The sequence below is a fragment of the Equus caballus genome, chromosome 9, assembly GCF_041296265.1.
Source record: "Equus caballus isolate H_3958 breed thoroughbred chromosome 9, TB-T2T, whole genome shotgun sequence".
In the NCBI taxonomy this organism is placed as follows: domain Eukaryota; kingdom Metazoa; phylum Chordata; class Mammalia; order Perissodactyla; family Equidae; genus Equus; species Equus caballus.
The window spans coordinates 65343476-65355918 of record NC_091692.1 but is presented as its reverse complement, the minus strand read 5'-3'; the positions used below and the strand labels follow the sequence as shown (position 1 = coordinate 65355918).

Here is a 12443-nt window from a genome sequence, read left to right as displayed (position 1 = left end):
ATTTCTTTTTCTGCTATTTCATTACTAGTGTATAGGAGTGCAACTGGTTTTTTAAAATTGATTTTGTACCCTGCAACTTTGCAGTAGTTATTGATTATTTCTAATAGTCTTCTGGTGGATTCTTTAGGGTTTTCTATATACAAAATCTTATCACCTGCAAATAGCAAAAGTTTCATTTCTTCCTTTCCAATTTGGATTTCTTTTTCTTGCATAATTGCTCTGACCAATACCTCCAGTACTATGTTGAATAAGAGTGGTGAGAGTGGGCACCCCTGTCTTGTTCCTGTTCTCAGAGGCATGGCTTTCAGTTTTTCACCGTTAAGTATGATGTTGGCTGTAGGTTTATCATATATGGCCTTTATTATGTTGAGGCACTTTCCTTCAATACCCTTTTTATTGCGAATTTTTATCATAAATGGATGTTGGATCTTGTATTATACTTTCTTTGCATTTATTGAGATGATCATGTGATGCTTATTCCTCACTTTGTTAATGTGGTGCATCACATTGATTGATTTGTGGATGTTGAACCATCCCTGTATCCCTGGAATGAATCCCACTAGATCATGGTGTACGATTCTTTAAATGTATTGCTATATTCAGTTTTCCAATATTTTGTTGAGGATTTTTACAGCTAAATTCATCAGTGATATTGACCTGTAGTTTTCCTTCTTCATGTTGTCCCTGTCTGGTTTTGGTATCAGGGTGATGTTGGCCTTATAAAATGTGTTAGGAAGTGTTCCATCTTCTTCAATTTTTCAGAATAGTTTGAGAAGGATAGGCATTAACTTTTATTTGAATGTTTGGTAGAATTCTCCAGAGAAACCATCTGGTCCTGGACTTTTGTTTTTTGGGAGGTTTTTGATTACTATTTCAATCTCTGTACTTGTGATTGGTCTATTCAGATTCTCTATTTCTTCTTGATTCAGTTTTGGGAGGTTGTATGAGTCTAGGAATTCACCCATTTCTTCTAGGTTGTTTAATTTCTGGCCATATAATTTTTCATAGTGTTCTCTTATAATCTTTTTAATTTCTGCAGTACCTGTTGTAATTTATACTCTTTCATTTCTAAGTTTATTTATTTGAGGCTTCTTTCTTTTTCTTGGTGAGTCTGGCTAAGGGTTTGTCAATTTTGTTTATCTTCTCAAAGAACCAGCTCTTAGTTTCATTAATCCTCTCTACTGTTTTTTTTTTTTCAGTCTCTATTTCATTTATTTATGCTCTGATTTTTATTATTTCCCTCCTTCTGCTGACTTTGGGCTTTTTCTGTTCTTGTTTTTCTAGCTCTATTAGGTGCATTTTAAGATTACTTATTTGAGACTTTTCTTGCTTGTGAGGTGGGCCTGTATTACTATGAATTTCCCTTTTATGACTGCTTTTGCTGCATCCCATAAGAGTTGGTATGTTGTGTTTTCATTTTCATCTCTCTCCGGGTATTTTTTAATTTCCACCTTGATTTCTTCAATGATCCAATGTTTGTTCAATAGCATGTTGTTTAGTCTTCACGTGTTTCTGAGTTTCCCAGTTTTGTTTTTGTGATGGATTTCTAGCTTCATAGGATTGTGGTCAGAAAAAAATGGTTGGGATGATTTCAATCTTCTTAAATTTATTAAAGCTTGCCTTGTTACCCAGTATGTGGTCTATCTTTGAGAATGTTCCATGAGAACTTGAGAAGAATGTATATTCTTCTGTTTTGGGATGGAATTCTCTGTATGTATCTATTAAGTCCATCTGGTCAAGTGTTTCATTTAAATCTACTATTTTCTTGTTGACTTTTTGCTGGATGATCTGTTCATTGAAATGAATGGGGTGTTGATGCCCCCTACTATTATTGTGTACCTGTTAATTTCTCCCTTTAGGTCTGTTAATAACTGCTTTATGTACTTTGGTGTCCCTGTGTTAGGTGCATATATATTAATAAACATTAGTTCCTCCTGGTGGAATGTCCCTTTTATTATTACAGCCCCTCTTTGTTTCTCATTGTCTTTTTTGACTTGAAGTCTGCTTTGTCTGATAAAAGTATGGCAACACCTGCTTCTTTTTTTTGGCCATTAGCTTGGAGTATTGCCTCCCTTCACTCTAAGCCTATGTTTGTCTTTGGAGCTGAGGTGCATTTCTTGGAGGCAGCATATTGTTGGATCTTGTTTTTTAATCCACCCAGCTACTCTGTGTCTTTTGATTGGAGAATTCAATCCATTGACATTTAGAGTGATTATTGTTATATGAGGGCTTAATGCTGCCATTTTATCTCTTGTTTTCTGATGGTTCTATGTTTCCACTGTTTCTCTTCCTTTGTATCTCTGACTGCCATTTCATTTTGTTAGTTTTCTGAGGGACATTTCTCAGTTTTCTCTCTTTTTGTGATTTGTGGCTTTGCTCTGATTTTTTGTTTAGTGGTTACCATGAGGATTGTATGAAAGATCTTGTAGATGAGATAGTCTGTTTTCTGAAAGCCTCTTATCTCCATTAACCTAAACAGGTTCCTTCCCTTTCCTCTCACCTTCTGAGTAATTGCTGTTACAAATTGTTCTGTTTTTAATTTTTTTGAGTTCGTGGCTAAGTTGAGGCATTTATAATTACTTTTAATGCTTTTATCTCTTTCTCTTTTAAGTTTTAACTGAGTCTCTGTCTCCCTGTTCTGCTAGAGAGCTGCAGGTTTCTGGCCATTCATGTCTGTCTATTTATCTCCTTGCTCAGAGCTTTGTAGATTTTTGCCTCTTTGGTGCTGGTGTGATGGCATCTTTAGTTATTTCTTGTAGGGGAGGCTAGTGGCAATTAACTCCCTCAGCTTTTGTTTATCTGGGAAAACATTTATTTCTCCATTGTATCTTAAGGAAAGTTTTGCTGGATAGAGTATTCTTGGCTGAAAGTTTTTGTCTTTCAGTAATTGGAATATATCATTCCATTCTCTCCTAGCCTGTAGGGTTTCTTCCTATTTGTGTTCTTTAATTTCAGCAATGTTTTATAGTTTTCAGTGTACAAGTCTTTTGCCTCATTGGTTAAAATTATTCCTAAGTGTTTTATTCCTTTTGTTATTGTAAATGGTATTCTTTTCTTAATTTCATTTTCAGATTGTTAGTTCTTAGTGTATAGAAACATAACTGATTTTTATATGTTGATTAGTATGCTGCAAATTTGTGGAATTTGTTTTTTAGTTCTCACATTTTTCTTGTGGGACTTTTAGTTCATGCCATCTATGAACAGAGATGATTTTACTTCTCCTTTTCTGAGTTGAACGCCTTCCATTTCTTTTTCTTGCCGAATTGCTCTAGCTAGGACTTCTAGTACTATGTTGAATACAAGAAGCAAAAGTAGACATCCTTGCCTTGTTCTTAATCTTAGAAAAAATATTTCAGTTTTTATCACCAAGTATATTGTTAGCTGTGAGCTCTTCACATATGGCCTTGATTTTGTTGTAATTTTCTTTTATTCCTAGTTTTTCAGTGTGTTTATCCTGAAAGGGTATTGAATTTTGTTAAATGGTTTTTATCTATTGAGATGATCATATGATTTTAATTCTTTGTCCTATTAATGTGGTGTATCACATTGATTGATTATTGAACCATTCTTGCATCCTTGGGCAATCCTGCTTGGTCATGGTATATGATCCTTTTAATGTGCTGTTGAATTCTATTTGCTAGTATTTTGTTGAAGAGTTTTACATCTACATTTATTAGAAATATTGACCTGAATTTTTCTTTTTTGGCATGTTTTTGCCTGGCTATAGCATCAGGATAATGCTCTCACTGTTTCATTTGGAGATTGTCTTTTGGCTTCCCTCTGTCCCACACTATGCAGCTCTTGGCTACTCCACCTGACTCCTATATTCAGCTGTGTGTCTGAGAATACTTCCTCAGGCCTTATTATGGTTCAGTAAAGATTTAAAGCACAAATGATCCAAGGTCACAGGTGACAATGTTAGGTTAAGATGCCAGGCTTCTGACTTCCAAGGCAAGGCTGTACTACATCGGGCAGGCTGCCACTCGTCTATGCTTCCACTGAAGCCCCTACAAAACTCTTAAAAATTTCTCTAATAGTAGCTCCTTAGCAATTGTTACAATGATTAGTGTGGTAGGCAGTCTCTAAAATGGCTTCACATGATCCTTGCCCTCTGTTATTCATGCTCTTCTGTAGTTGTCTTCCATCGAGTGTGGGCTGGACATAATGAATTAATCCTACTGAATACAGTATGGCAAAAGTGATTGTATATCACTATTGACATTAGGTTACAAAAAGCCTCTAGCTTCTGTCTACTTTCTTTCTCTCTCAGCCCTTGCTCTAATGTAAGCAAGCTACTATATTGCGAGTTTTCCTGTAGAGAGGCCCATGTGGCAAAGAATTAAGGAAGGCCTCTGGGCCAACAGCCAGTGAGGAATTGAAACCCTCAGTCCAACAGCCCAAGAGGGACTAAATCTTTGGCTATTAGGCCTCAAATTACGTGACTGAGTTTGGAAGCAGATCTTCTCCAGTCAAGCCTTGAGATGAGGCTGCAGCCCCAGCTGATACCTTGAGTGAAGCCTGTGAGAGATCGTGAGTCAGAGGCACCTAGTCAAGCTGCACCTGAATTCCTGACCCACAGAAACTGTGAGATAATAGATATTTATTATTTTAAGCACCTTAGTTTTGGGCTGATTTGCCATATGCCAATATACCTAATACCATTAATAAGAACATAATTGTAAAGGAATTTTGAGAATGTACAGTAATATTTTGAAACAAAGTACAGCATAGATAAATAACTTTAAGAGCCTCTTTCCTCTTACTCCAAAATGAATCATGAAAAGAAATTATTTATAGACTTAAAGTATAACACTTATGAGAATTAAAATTTTAAACAGAATATGTATTTTAAATATCTGTCTACTAATTTACCAAATTTCTCCCTTTGTTTTTTAGTATTGGTAATACAATATGTATGGTTTTGTATATGTTCTAGCAAGTATAAACAAGCATAAACTAAACACAGGAAATATTTTTGGAAATAAAATAAAATAACCTAACAGCTCTTTGATATAGCTCAAGATTAAATCATTGTAGCCTATAATTTAAGAGTATTAAATTTAACACTCAGAAAAGGGAATAAAAATTGCTCATAAAGAAATTGAGCTGTTTGTCATCCTTCTAGAAAAAGAGATTTGTAGTGTATTAGTGCTTATGAGAAATATTTGAGATAAGTATTTAAGTTCCTATTTAGAACTCATTTGATAATCTATTTTTAGTTTGGAACTAAGACAACATTAAAAGAAATTATCTTATATAGCAAATATTAAAATGTCGCCTGATTTTGTCTCTTGCAGGATTTAGTAAACAAATAATCAAATCCAACAACATAAAGAAAAGTTTGGTCTTTAGCAAAAATGCATCTCTATAATTCCGCTACAACATGGTATCCTTAGCTTATCAAATTTTTCTTCCAACTTTTTATGATTGAAGAAAAAAATGATTGCTCATGGTACTGAATGTGCCATCCAAGCAGATGATTTGATTTATAAATGGTGTTTATCCTGAGGTCAACATAGAGGGATAGAGTGAGTTACTCTGTCACAACCCAATAGAACAAAAGAACTCTCTGGGCATATATATCTCCAGCCTGTATAGACTCCAAAAGTGTGGAGTGGGTTCTAAAATCTCTCATAGTACGAAGCATAAAATGATTACACAGTAAACTAGAAAACCTCAGCTTTTCTCTCAGGCAAAACCCTTTTCCTAAATAAAATATCTTATTCACCACTCCTAGAAGACTGTGCTGACCTTGGTCTTAATGACCAAAATTTTCTGCGTCAGAGTTCAACCCAAATTAGGCCAATCAGCATTTCTCTATGAGAGATTTTAAACTGCGGTGTTACACATGTGATCAGCAAATAGTGCTGAGCACTGGGGCTTGACGAAACACAGAGTGTGGGCCTGGGTCAGCAATGTGGCAACACAGATCAGCAAAGAGACAGAGAAAACTGATGAGCAGAAAATAGAATAGGGCAGAGATGGAGGTCCATCTTCCAATCCTCCACCCAGTGGTGGGATTATATATGTGTATGCCCTTCCTGTGTTTCTCCTAAGGATAGAGTACACTCTCACGTAACAGAAAACATATGGCCATACAGGTACATCCTTCCATTGCCACCCATAGGCCTTCTCCCCACTTTCACAAAAACTCTCATTCATTAGTCGTGCTGATCATCTTCTCACTCTTCTTCCTTAGACTCTGATTGTTTAATGACTCCCAAGTATCCAGAGTATTGAGTAATGGGGGATTTTGTCTTCTTATTACCTTATTCTTTTCACAGCACTCTCTGTAGCTTTAATTGGTGAGGTTTGGGGTAAGTAGACAGTTCTTTATTAGTTCTTGTTTGGTTAGTAGACTGTTGTCATGCATAACTTTGGTAAGACTCAGCTCCTCTCTGCCCACAGACTAGAAAGGATTCCCAGTCGTGGCAGTGAGTAAGACATTGAGAAGTATGCGCAGAAAGAGAAAGGTCAAAAAGCCTGAGAAAAGGTGACTGAAGCCAGAAGATGGAGCCAAGTTGGAATCTAGAAACAATTACCCGCATTCCAGCTTCCACTAGAGCAAGCATCACGGTTCAAGAGCATCTTGGAACCACAGACAGTGTAGTCTGTATTGAGTGAACAATGTATGTGGTCTTCATTGGTGTGTTATTAGCCATTCCTCTTGTCCCCATTGATCCTGCTCCTCCAGGCTATTCTCAACATGGCAGGCACTGTGATGCTTTCAGATCATATCATTCCTCTGCCTAAATATCCTGTGGCTTTCCATCTTACTTAGAGTAAATCCAAAGTCCTCCGCCACCCTCTTTGACATCAACTAATCTCCCTTTCACTTATTTTCTCCACCTACACTGGTCAGTTCACTGTTCTAGGCACACTCTCCCCTCAGGGTTTTTGCACAAGCTGGCCCCTTTGTCTGAAAGACTTTTCTACCATATCTTACTATGGTTCACCCCTTCATTATCCTCAGATTATTATTCATATATCACATTCTCATTGAGGACTTCCTAGTCAGTTTGTCTAAAAGTTCAAACTCCACCCCCTGACCTTCATACACACATGTATTTTCTATTCCCATTCCATGCCTTATTTTTCTCCTTAGGACGTTTCCTTTAGCTGCTTATTTCATACTTTGCTATGTTGTTTGTTTTTTGTCTCTCTTACTAAAATGTAAGTGTCATGAGAGCAAGAATTTTCATTCGCTTATTCACTATGTATCCCCAGCTCCTAGAAGCAGGACTGGCTATGTAATTTATGGGGCCCAGTGCAGAATGAAAGTTCAGGGCCCCATATTCAAAAGCTGTTCAGAATATCAAAGCAGCGACAGCAGAGCATTAAATAAGTACTGCGCCCTGAGTGACTGCAGAGGTTGCAAGGTTATGAAATTGGCCCTGTCTAGAACTTCCCTCATAAAGCAATCAACCCACTACACGTTGATTTTCCAGCAGGCAAGACATTGTTGTTCCACCTTTTTCTAATACAGCCTTTGAGGACAATCCCCAAGTTGTCAACATCCTAAGACACTCATAAGTCCCCGTGACAGAAGATGGACCATTGAATGTCTAGAGATGTGGCAGTAAAATAAGGAGCTTCCTATACAGCCTCCTCACATTTTGAGGATTAAAAGAATCATCGTGCAATTTCTTCCACGTATAAGACTAATTGGTACATTGACAATAAGAGTCTCTCTTGCGTTTTCAAAGACAGCAAAAACGTTCTCAGATGAAATAATTGCTGCAAGAAATCTAAATTTATTCGTGTGGTTTTAAAACTCTATAACTTAAAAAAGCAGCTTTAGAGAAATTAAATCTTTTTAAAAAATTAAGAACAAAAAGAATTAAAATAGCTAGATAAAGTAAATCATAATTTATTGTTCATCTTTGTAATGTAATATGATGTAAAATTAATCATTCTTTGTAAGAGAACAGTGCTTGTGTCTTTTTCATGTAGTTATTAAACAGAAGTAATGATGTTTTTGAGTTAGGTCTTCATCTTAAGCACAGCATCAAACATATTCCAATATTTTGTTTTAGTCCCAGGATATTACCAAATTCTCATTTTCAAAAGTAAATTGCAGCCAAGAGAATAAGACAAATTTAAGGTTTTAACTCTTAGAATTGGTAGTTCCCAAAATATTTGGTTAGTTATCTTGGACAGTTCACTTCACAATTGTGTTTGGAAATCTGCAGTTGTCACTAATTATGTACATTTTGAATCATTCTGATTTTCTTTGTTGTTTTATTGGAGAATTATTTGAGTCTGTTCTTATTAACTTGCCTTTGTCAGCCACAGTCATGTGTAATATGAACCTCTTAGAGCAACACAAATGGAATAAAGTCCCAGAACAAGTCAGAAGCACAAACTTAAATTCTTAAATAAAAACTATAGATCACTGTGTAGTTTGAAAATTCATTGTATAGTTGGAAAATGTTGCCTATGCGTAATTCTTAACCATCTTTAATTCATTCTGTGGGTGATCTCTCATGAGACCCTTTGAGCATTTCTAAAAGACATAAGGAAAATAAAGACAGAAGCGTGTTTAATAATTATCTTACATATTGAGAGTTTCTTACATATTAAGAATTTTGTCTTCACGTAACATTCATTACCATCTCACAGAACACTAGGTTTCCCAGAAACACAGCATGCTGGCCTGGAGTAAACCTCAGACTGATCGCACAGTGTGATGCAAAACGAATAGGATTTGGCGTTAGGCAGAACTCTGTTCTAAGACACAGTCTCTCATTTGGCTTCCTGGAATATTGTGAACTTTATTGAAAAACGAAAAACCCCCAGCAGTGCCTGGCTTTACATGGTGGGGACAAAATAGTCACTTACTAAATATTAGCTTGTTCTCTTCCACTCTCCACCCACGGCTTCCTCTTTAGGGACTGCACCAATTAGGACTCTTGGTTGCAAGTGAAAGAAAATACAACCAAACTCTCTTAGGCAAAAAGAGAATTTATTGGCTCACCTAAAATGACAAGACTGGATTCAGGACCCAGAAAATATAATTAGGAGTTGGTTTCTCTCCACCGCTATACTCTGCCTTCCGGCATGTTGGTTTCAAGATCCAGCATCATATGGTAGCAAGAGGTTGCCTGGAGCTCCAGTCTCAACATTCTCTCCGCGTTCAGGCCTAACGGAAAAGAGTAAACATCTCTTTACTGGAAATTGTCATATAAGCTTTACTTTAGTTCTTCTTGGATGACATACTTGAGTCTTGACTAATTACTGTGGCTAAAAGAATAGATACTAGTGGTGGGTCCAAGGTCCTGTGTTCCACCTCAGGAATGCTATGTGTGCGTGTGTGTGTGTGTGTGTGTGTGTGTGAGTGTACATGGTGTGTATGTCAGGGGAGAAGCTAATTCCCCCAATGGAACTCAGGTTATGATTCACAGAAAAACAGATGAATACATACTGGACAGTAAAAACAGCAGATATCCACTACTGATCCCTTTTTGTCAATCCAGATGCACGCATGCTTCAAGCAGAAGTCTTTCCTACTCATCAAAAACCATGACGTCCCTAAAATATTCTGTCTTATTGCCCCAGAATTTTTGTGAGATTTCACCCTGTCAATTAATTAGTTATTTAAAATCTCTTTACTCTCTTTACTATAGTTCCACCCTTGAGACTCAGTTCAAGTTTACTGTCTTGACACCCCAATACTCTCCTCCACCAAATCTTCACTCCATTCTAGAATTCGTGTCTTCTTTCTGAGCGCACAAAGCGTCCTGGACATCCCAGCACAGACCACACTATGTTATATTAATTGCCTGGTTAGTTGCATGACTCCCTTATACTGTGTTTGATGCACTCTCGGTCCTTACTGTCTAGCACACAAACCACCACAGAAGAATCTTTTAAAGAGATTTGTTAAAGGAATAAATGAGTGAACCAAATAATGAGTGAATGAATACATAGGTATCACAGAATAGACCTCCAAAATGTGACCCTCTTGGATTATGTTGTAAATAACTAACTCAGTTACAGTGTTAGATAAGCATTGTTAGTAAAAGTACAAATTTCAGCTGGATTTATGCTGCAAGTCTTTTCTCTTGGAGTATAAATGGCTATATTGACCTTATAGAGTTGGACTCAGTCTTTCTCTGTCTGTCTATCTCTGTCTCTCTTTGTCTGTCTGTCTTTCTGTCTGTAGCTCTGTATCACACACACACACACATGCACACTCACACATGAACACTCCTACACACAGGTAAAACTAAATTTCTCTAAGAGCATGATTAATTCAAAAGTGATATAATTCAGCTTTTTATTTTTGATGGGGTTTTTAATATAATCCCAAATGGTGAGCTACTCTGAGAAGGCAGTGGCCACATTTTTACTACAGCAAAATCTCTAGATACAGCAATTTTTCTGACAATTTATTTGACTACAAAGTATCTGGCTGGCTTCAGAGAGAGAAAAAAATCATCCAGAGTTTTCAACAGAAGGAACTTCTAAAGGTAGATGAAGCCAACGCATTTCAAGGAAAAAAAAAGTAGATTAGCCCACGGTGAAATCTCTGCGCTCCCAGGGAGATTTCTCCTCCCTTGAATTTTGCTGAAGCGGGGTTTTCATCAATTATTCCCACGAAAGTTTAAAAGTGCTGTGGGTATATAATTCTCACTCTTAAAGGAGAAAGTTCTTTTTTAAGTATGATTTTAAAGCCTATTTAAAAAAAATACACAAGCCGTGCATGAGTGCAATTTCATCGTTAGAAAATTGTGAAACTGTATATAAGTATATAGAATTTTCAAAACAGTGTTTAGCCTATCCCTTTCCTTCCACGTTGGTAATTGCTTCTAATTGTTTGTGTCTTTCCAGACACTTAAAAAATTCTCCTATATTATTCTTCATAATATCTCCCCAGTTTCCTTTCTGTGAATTTTCTCTCCTCCACTTCTGATCCTTTGGCCAGCTATCCTTTTCTAGGTCCTGCTTCTCACATGGAACCCAAGCCTTCCTACAAGCCTCTTCTCACAGCCAGGGCCAGCATGAGACACAAGCTCGGTGAGCTAGATGCCTGCCCCTGGAACTCTGAACAGTAAGTGAGTGGAACAAGGAATCAAGGAATTTTGAGAGTCAGAATCCTCACAGTAGCAGCAACAGAGGTGATGACAGCAGCGGCAGCTGTGGCAACACACTGGCCAGGCTATTCCTGCACAAGTGTGTTGCAATGTTTCCTGCTTCCTGATTTCCTTCTGAGCATCCTTGTTTGCTGGTGTTTCCAATGTCTTCTTCCTGCTGCCATAGATTTTGTGAGCTGGTATCCTTCCACTAGCATGTAGACTACAATTCCGCAAATTCTATTGTGCCTGTTATTAAAACTGTAGACCAACTTTCTTTTAGCTATTTTCTGGGTACATATTTCTCCATCTTTTTAACTTACATTTTTCTGTAAATTCCAGACATGTCCTTTATAATCACATATTATTCAGAGTTGCATGCTATTAAATTTAAAAAAAAAAAACAAATCTGAGAAATTCTAACTTCTAATAGAAATTCTTTCAATCCTCTTCTTTAATTTTCTTATTTTAAAAATATCCCAATAGTTTCCTTTTTTAAAAGTCAATGCCTCAACAGGATAAAATTCATTTATGAAAAGCCCACAGCTAACCTCTTACTCAATGGTGAAACACTGAAAATTTTACCCCCGAGATCAAGAACGAGACAGAGATGCTTGCTTTCACCACTGCTATTCAACATTGTACTGGAAGTTCTAGCTAGAGCATTTAAGCAAGAAAAGAAACAAAGGGCATTCAAATTGTAAAAAAAAAAAAAAAAAAGGAAGTAAATCTATCTCTGTCTATAGATGACATGATCCTATATATCCTATATATAGAAAGTTCCAAAGAATCCACAAGAAAGATACTAGAGCTAATAAATTAGTTCAGCAAAGTTACAGGGTACAAGATCAACACACAAAAATCAGTAGTGTTTCTCTATACCAGCAATGAATAATCCAAAAAGGAAACTAAGATTGCAATTTTGTTGACACTAGCATCTAAAAGAATAAAATATCTATGTATAAATTTAGCCAAGAAGGTGAAATTTCAAAACTTACTACAAAGCTACAGTAACCAAAACAGTACGGCACTGGTGTAAGGACAGACATCAAGACCAATGGAAGAGAATTGAGAGTCTTGAAATCAATCGGTACATCTGTGGCCAATTGATTTTCCACAAGGCTGCCAAGCCATTCAATGGGGAAATGATAGTCTCTAATAAATGGTGCTGGGACAACAATCTAAATATAAGAGCTAAAAACATAAAGCTCCTGGAAAAAAATGGGGGAAATCTTCATGGCCTCGGATTTGGCAGTGGATTCTTAGATAAAATTGCTAATTTGAGCCTACCATTGGTATAGTTTGAGGTCCTCTAAAGCAGTCAATTTAGTTTTTCTTTATGCAATTCTTTCTTTTATATTGATATCT

General features: G+C 36.7%; 1 long non-coding RNA gene across 1 annotated transcript in view; it reads left to right on the top strand.

Annotated features, from left to right (window-relative positions):
* Positions 1 to 8552, top strand: part of LOC111774998 (uncharacterized) — a 101614-nt gene extending 93062 nt beyond the window's left edge. The window contains exon 3 of the long non-coding RNA XR_011421339.1: positions 6409 to 8552. This is a non-coding gene — a long non-coding RNA (uncharacterized lncRNA). The remainder of the gene's footprint in view (positions 1 to 6408) is intronic.
* The last annotated feature ends 3891 nt before the right edge of the window (positions 8553 to 12443 follow it).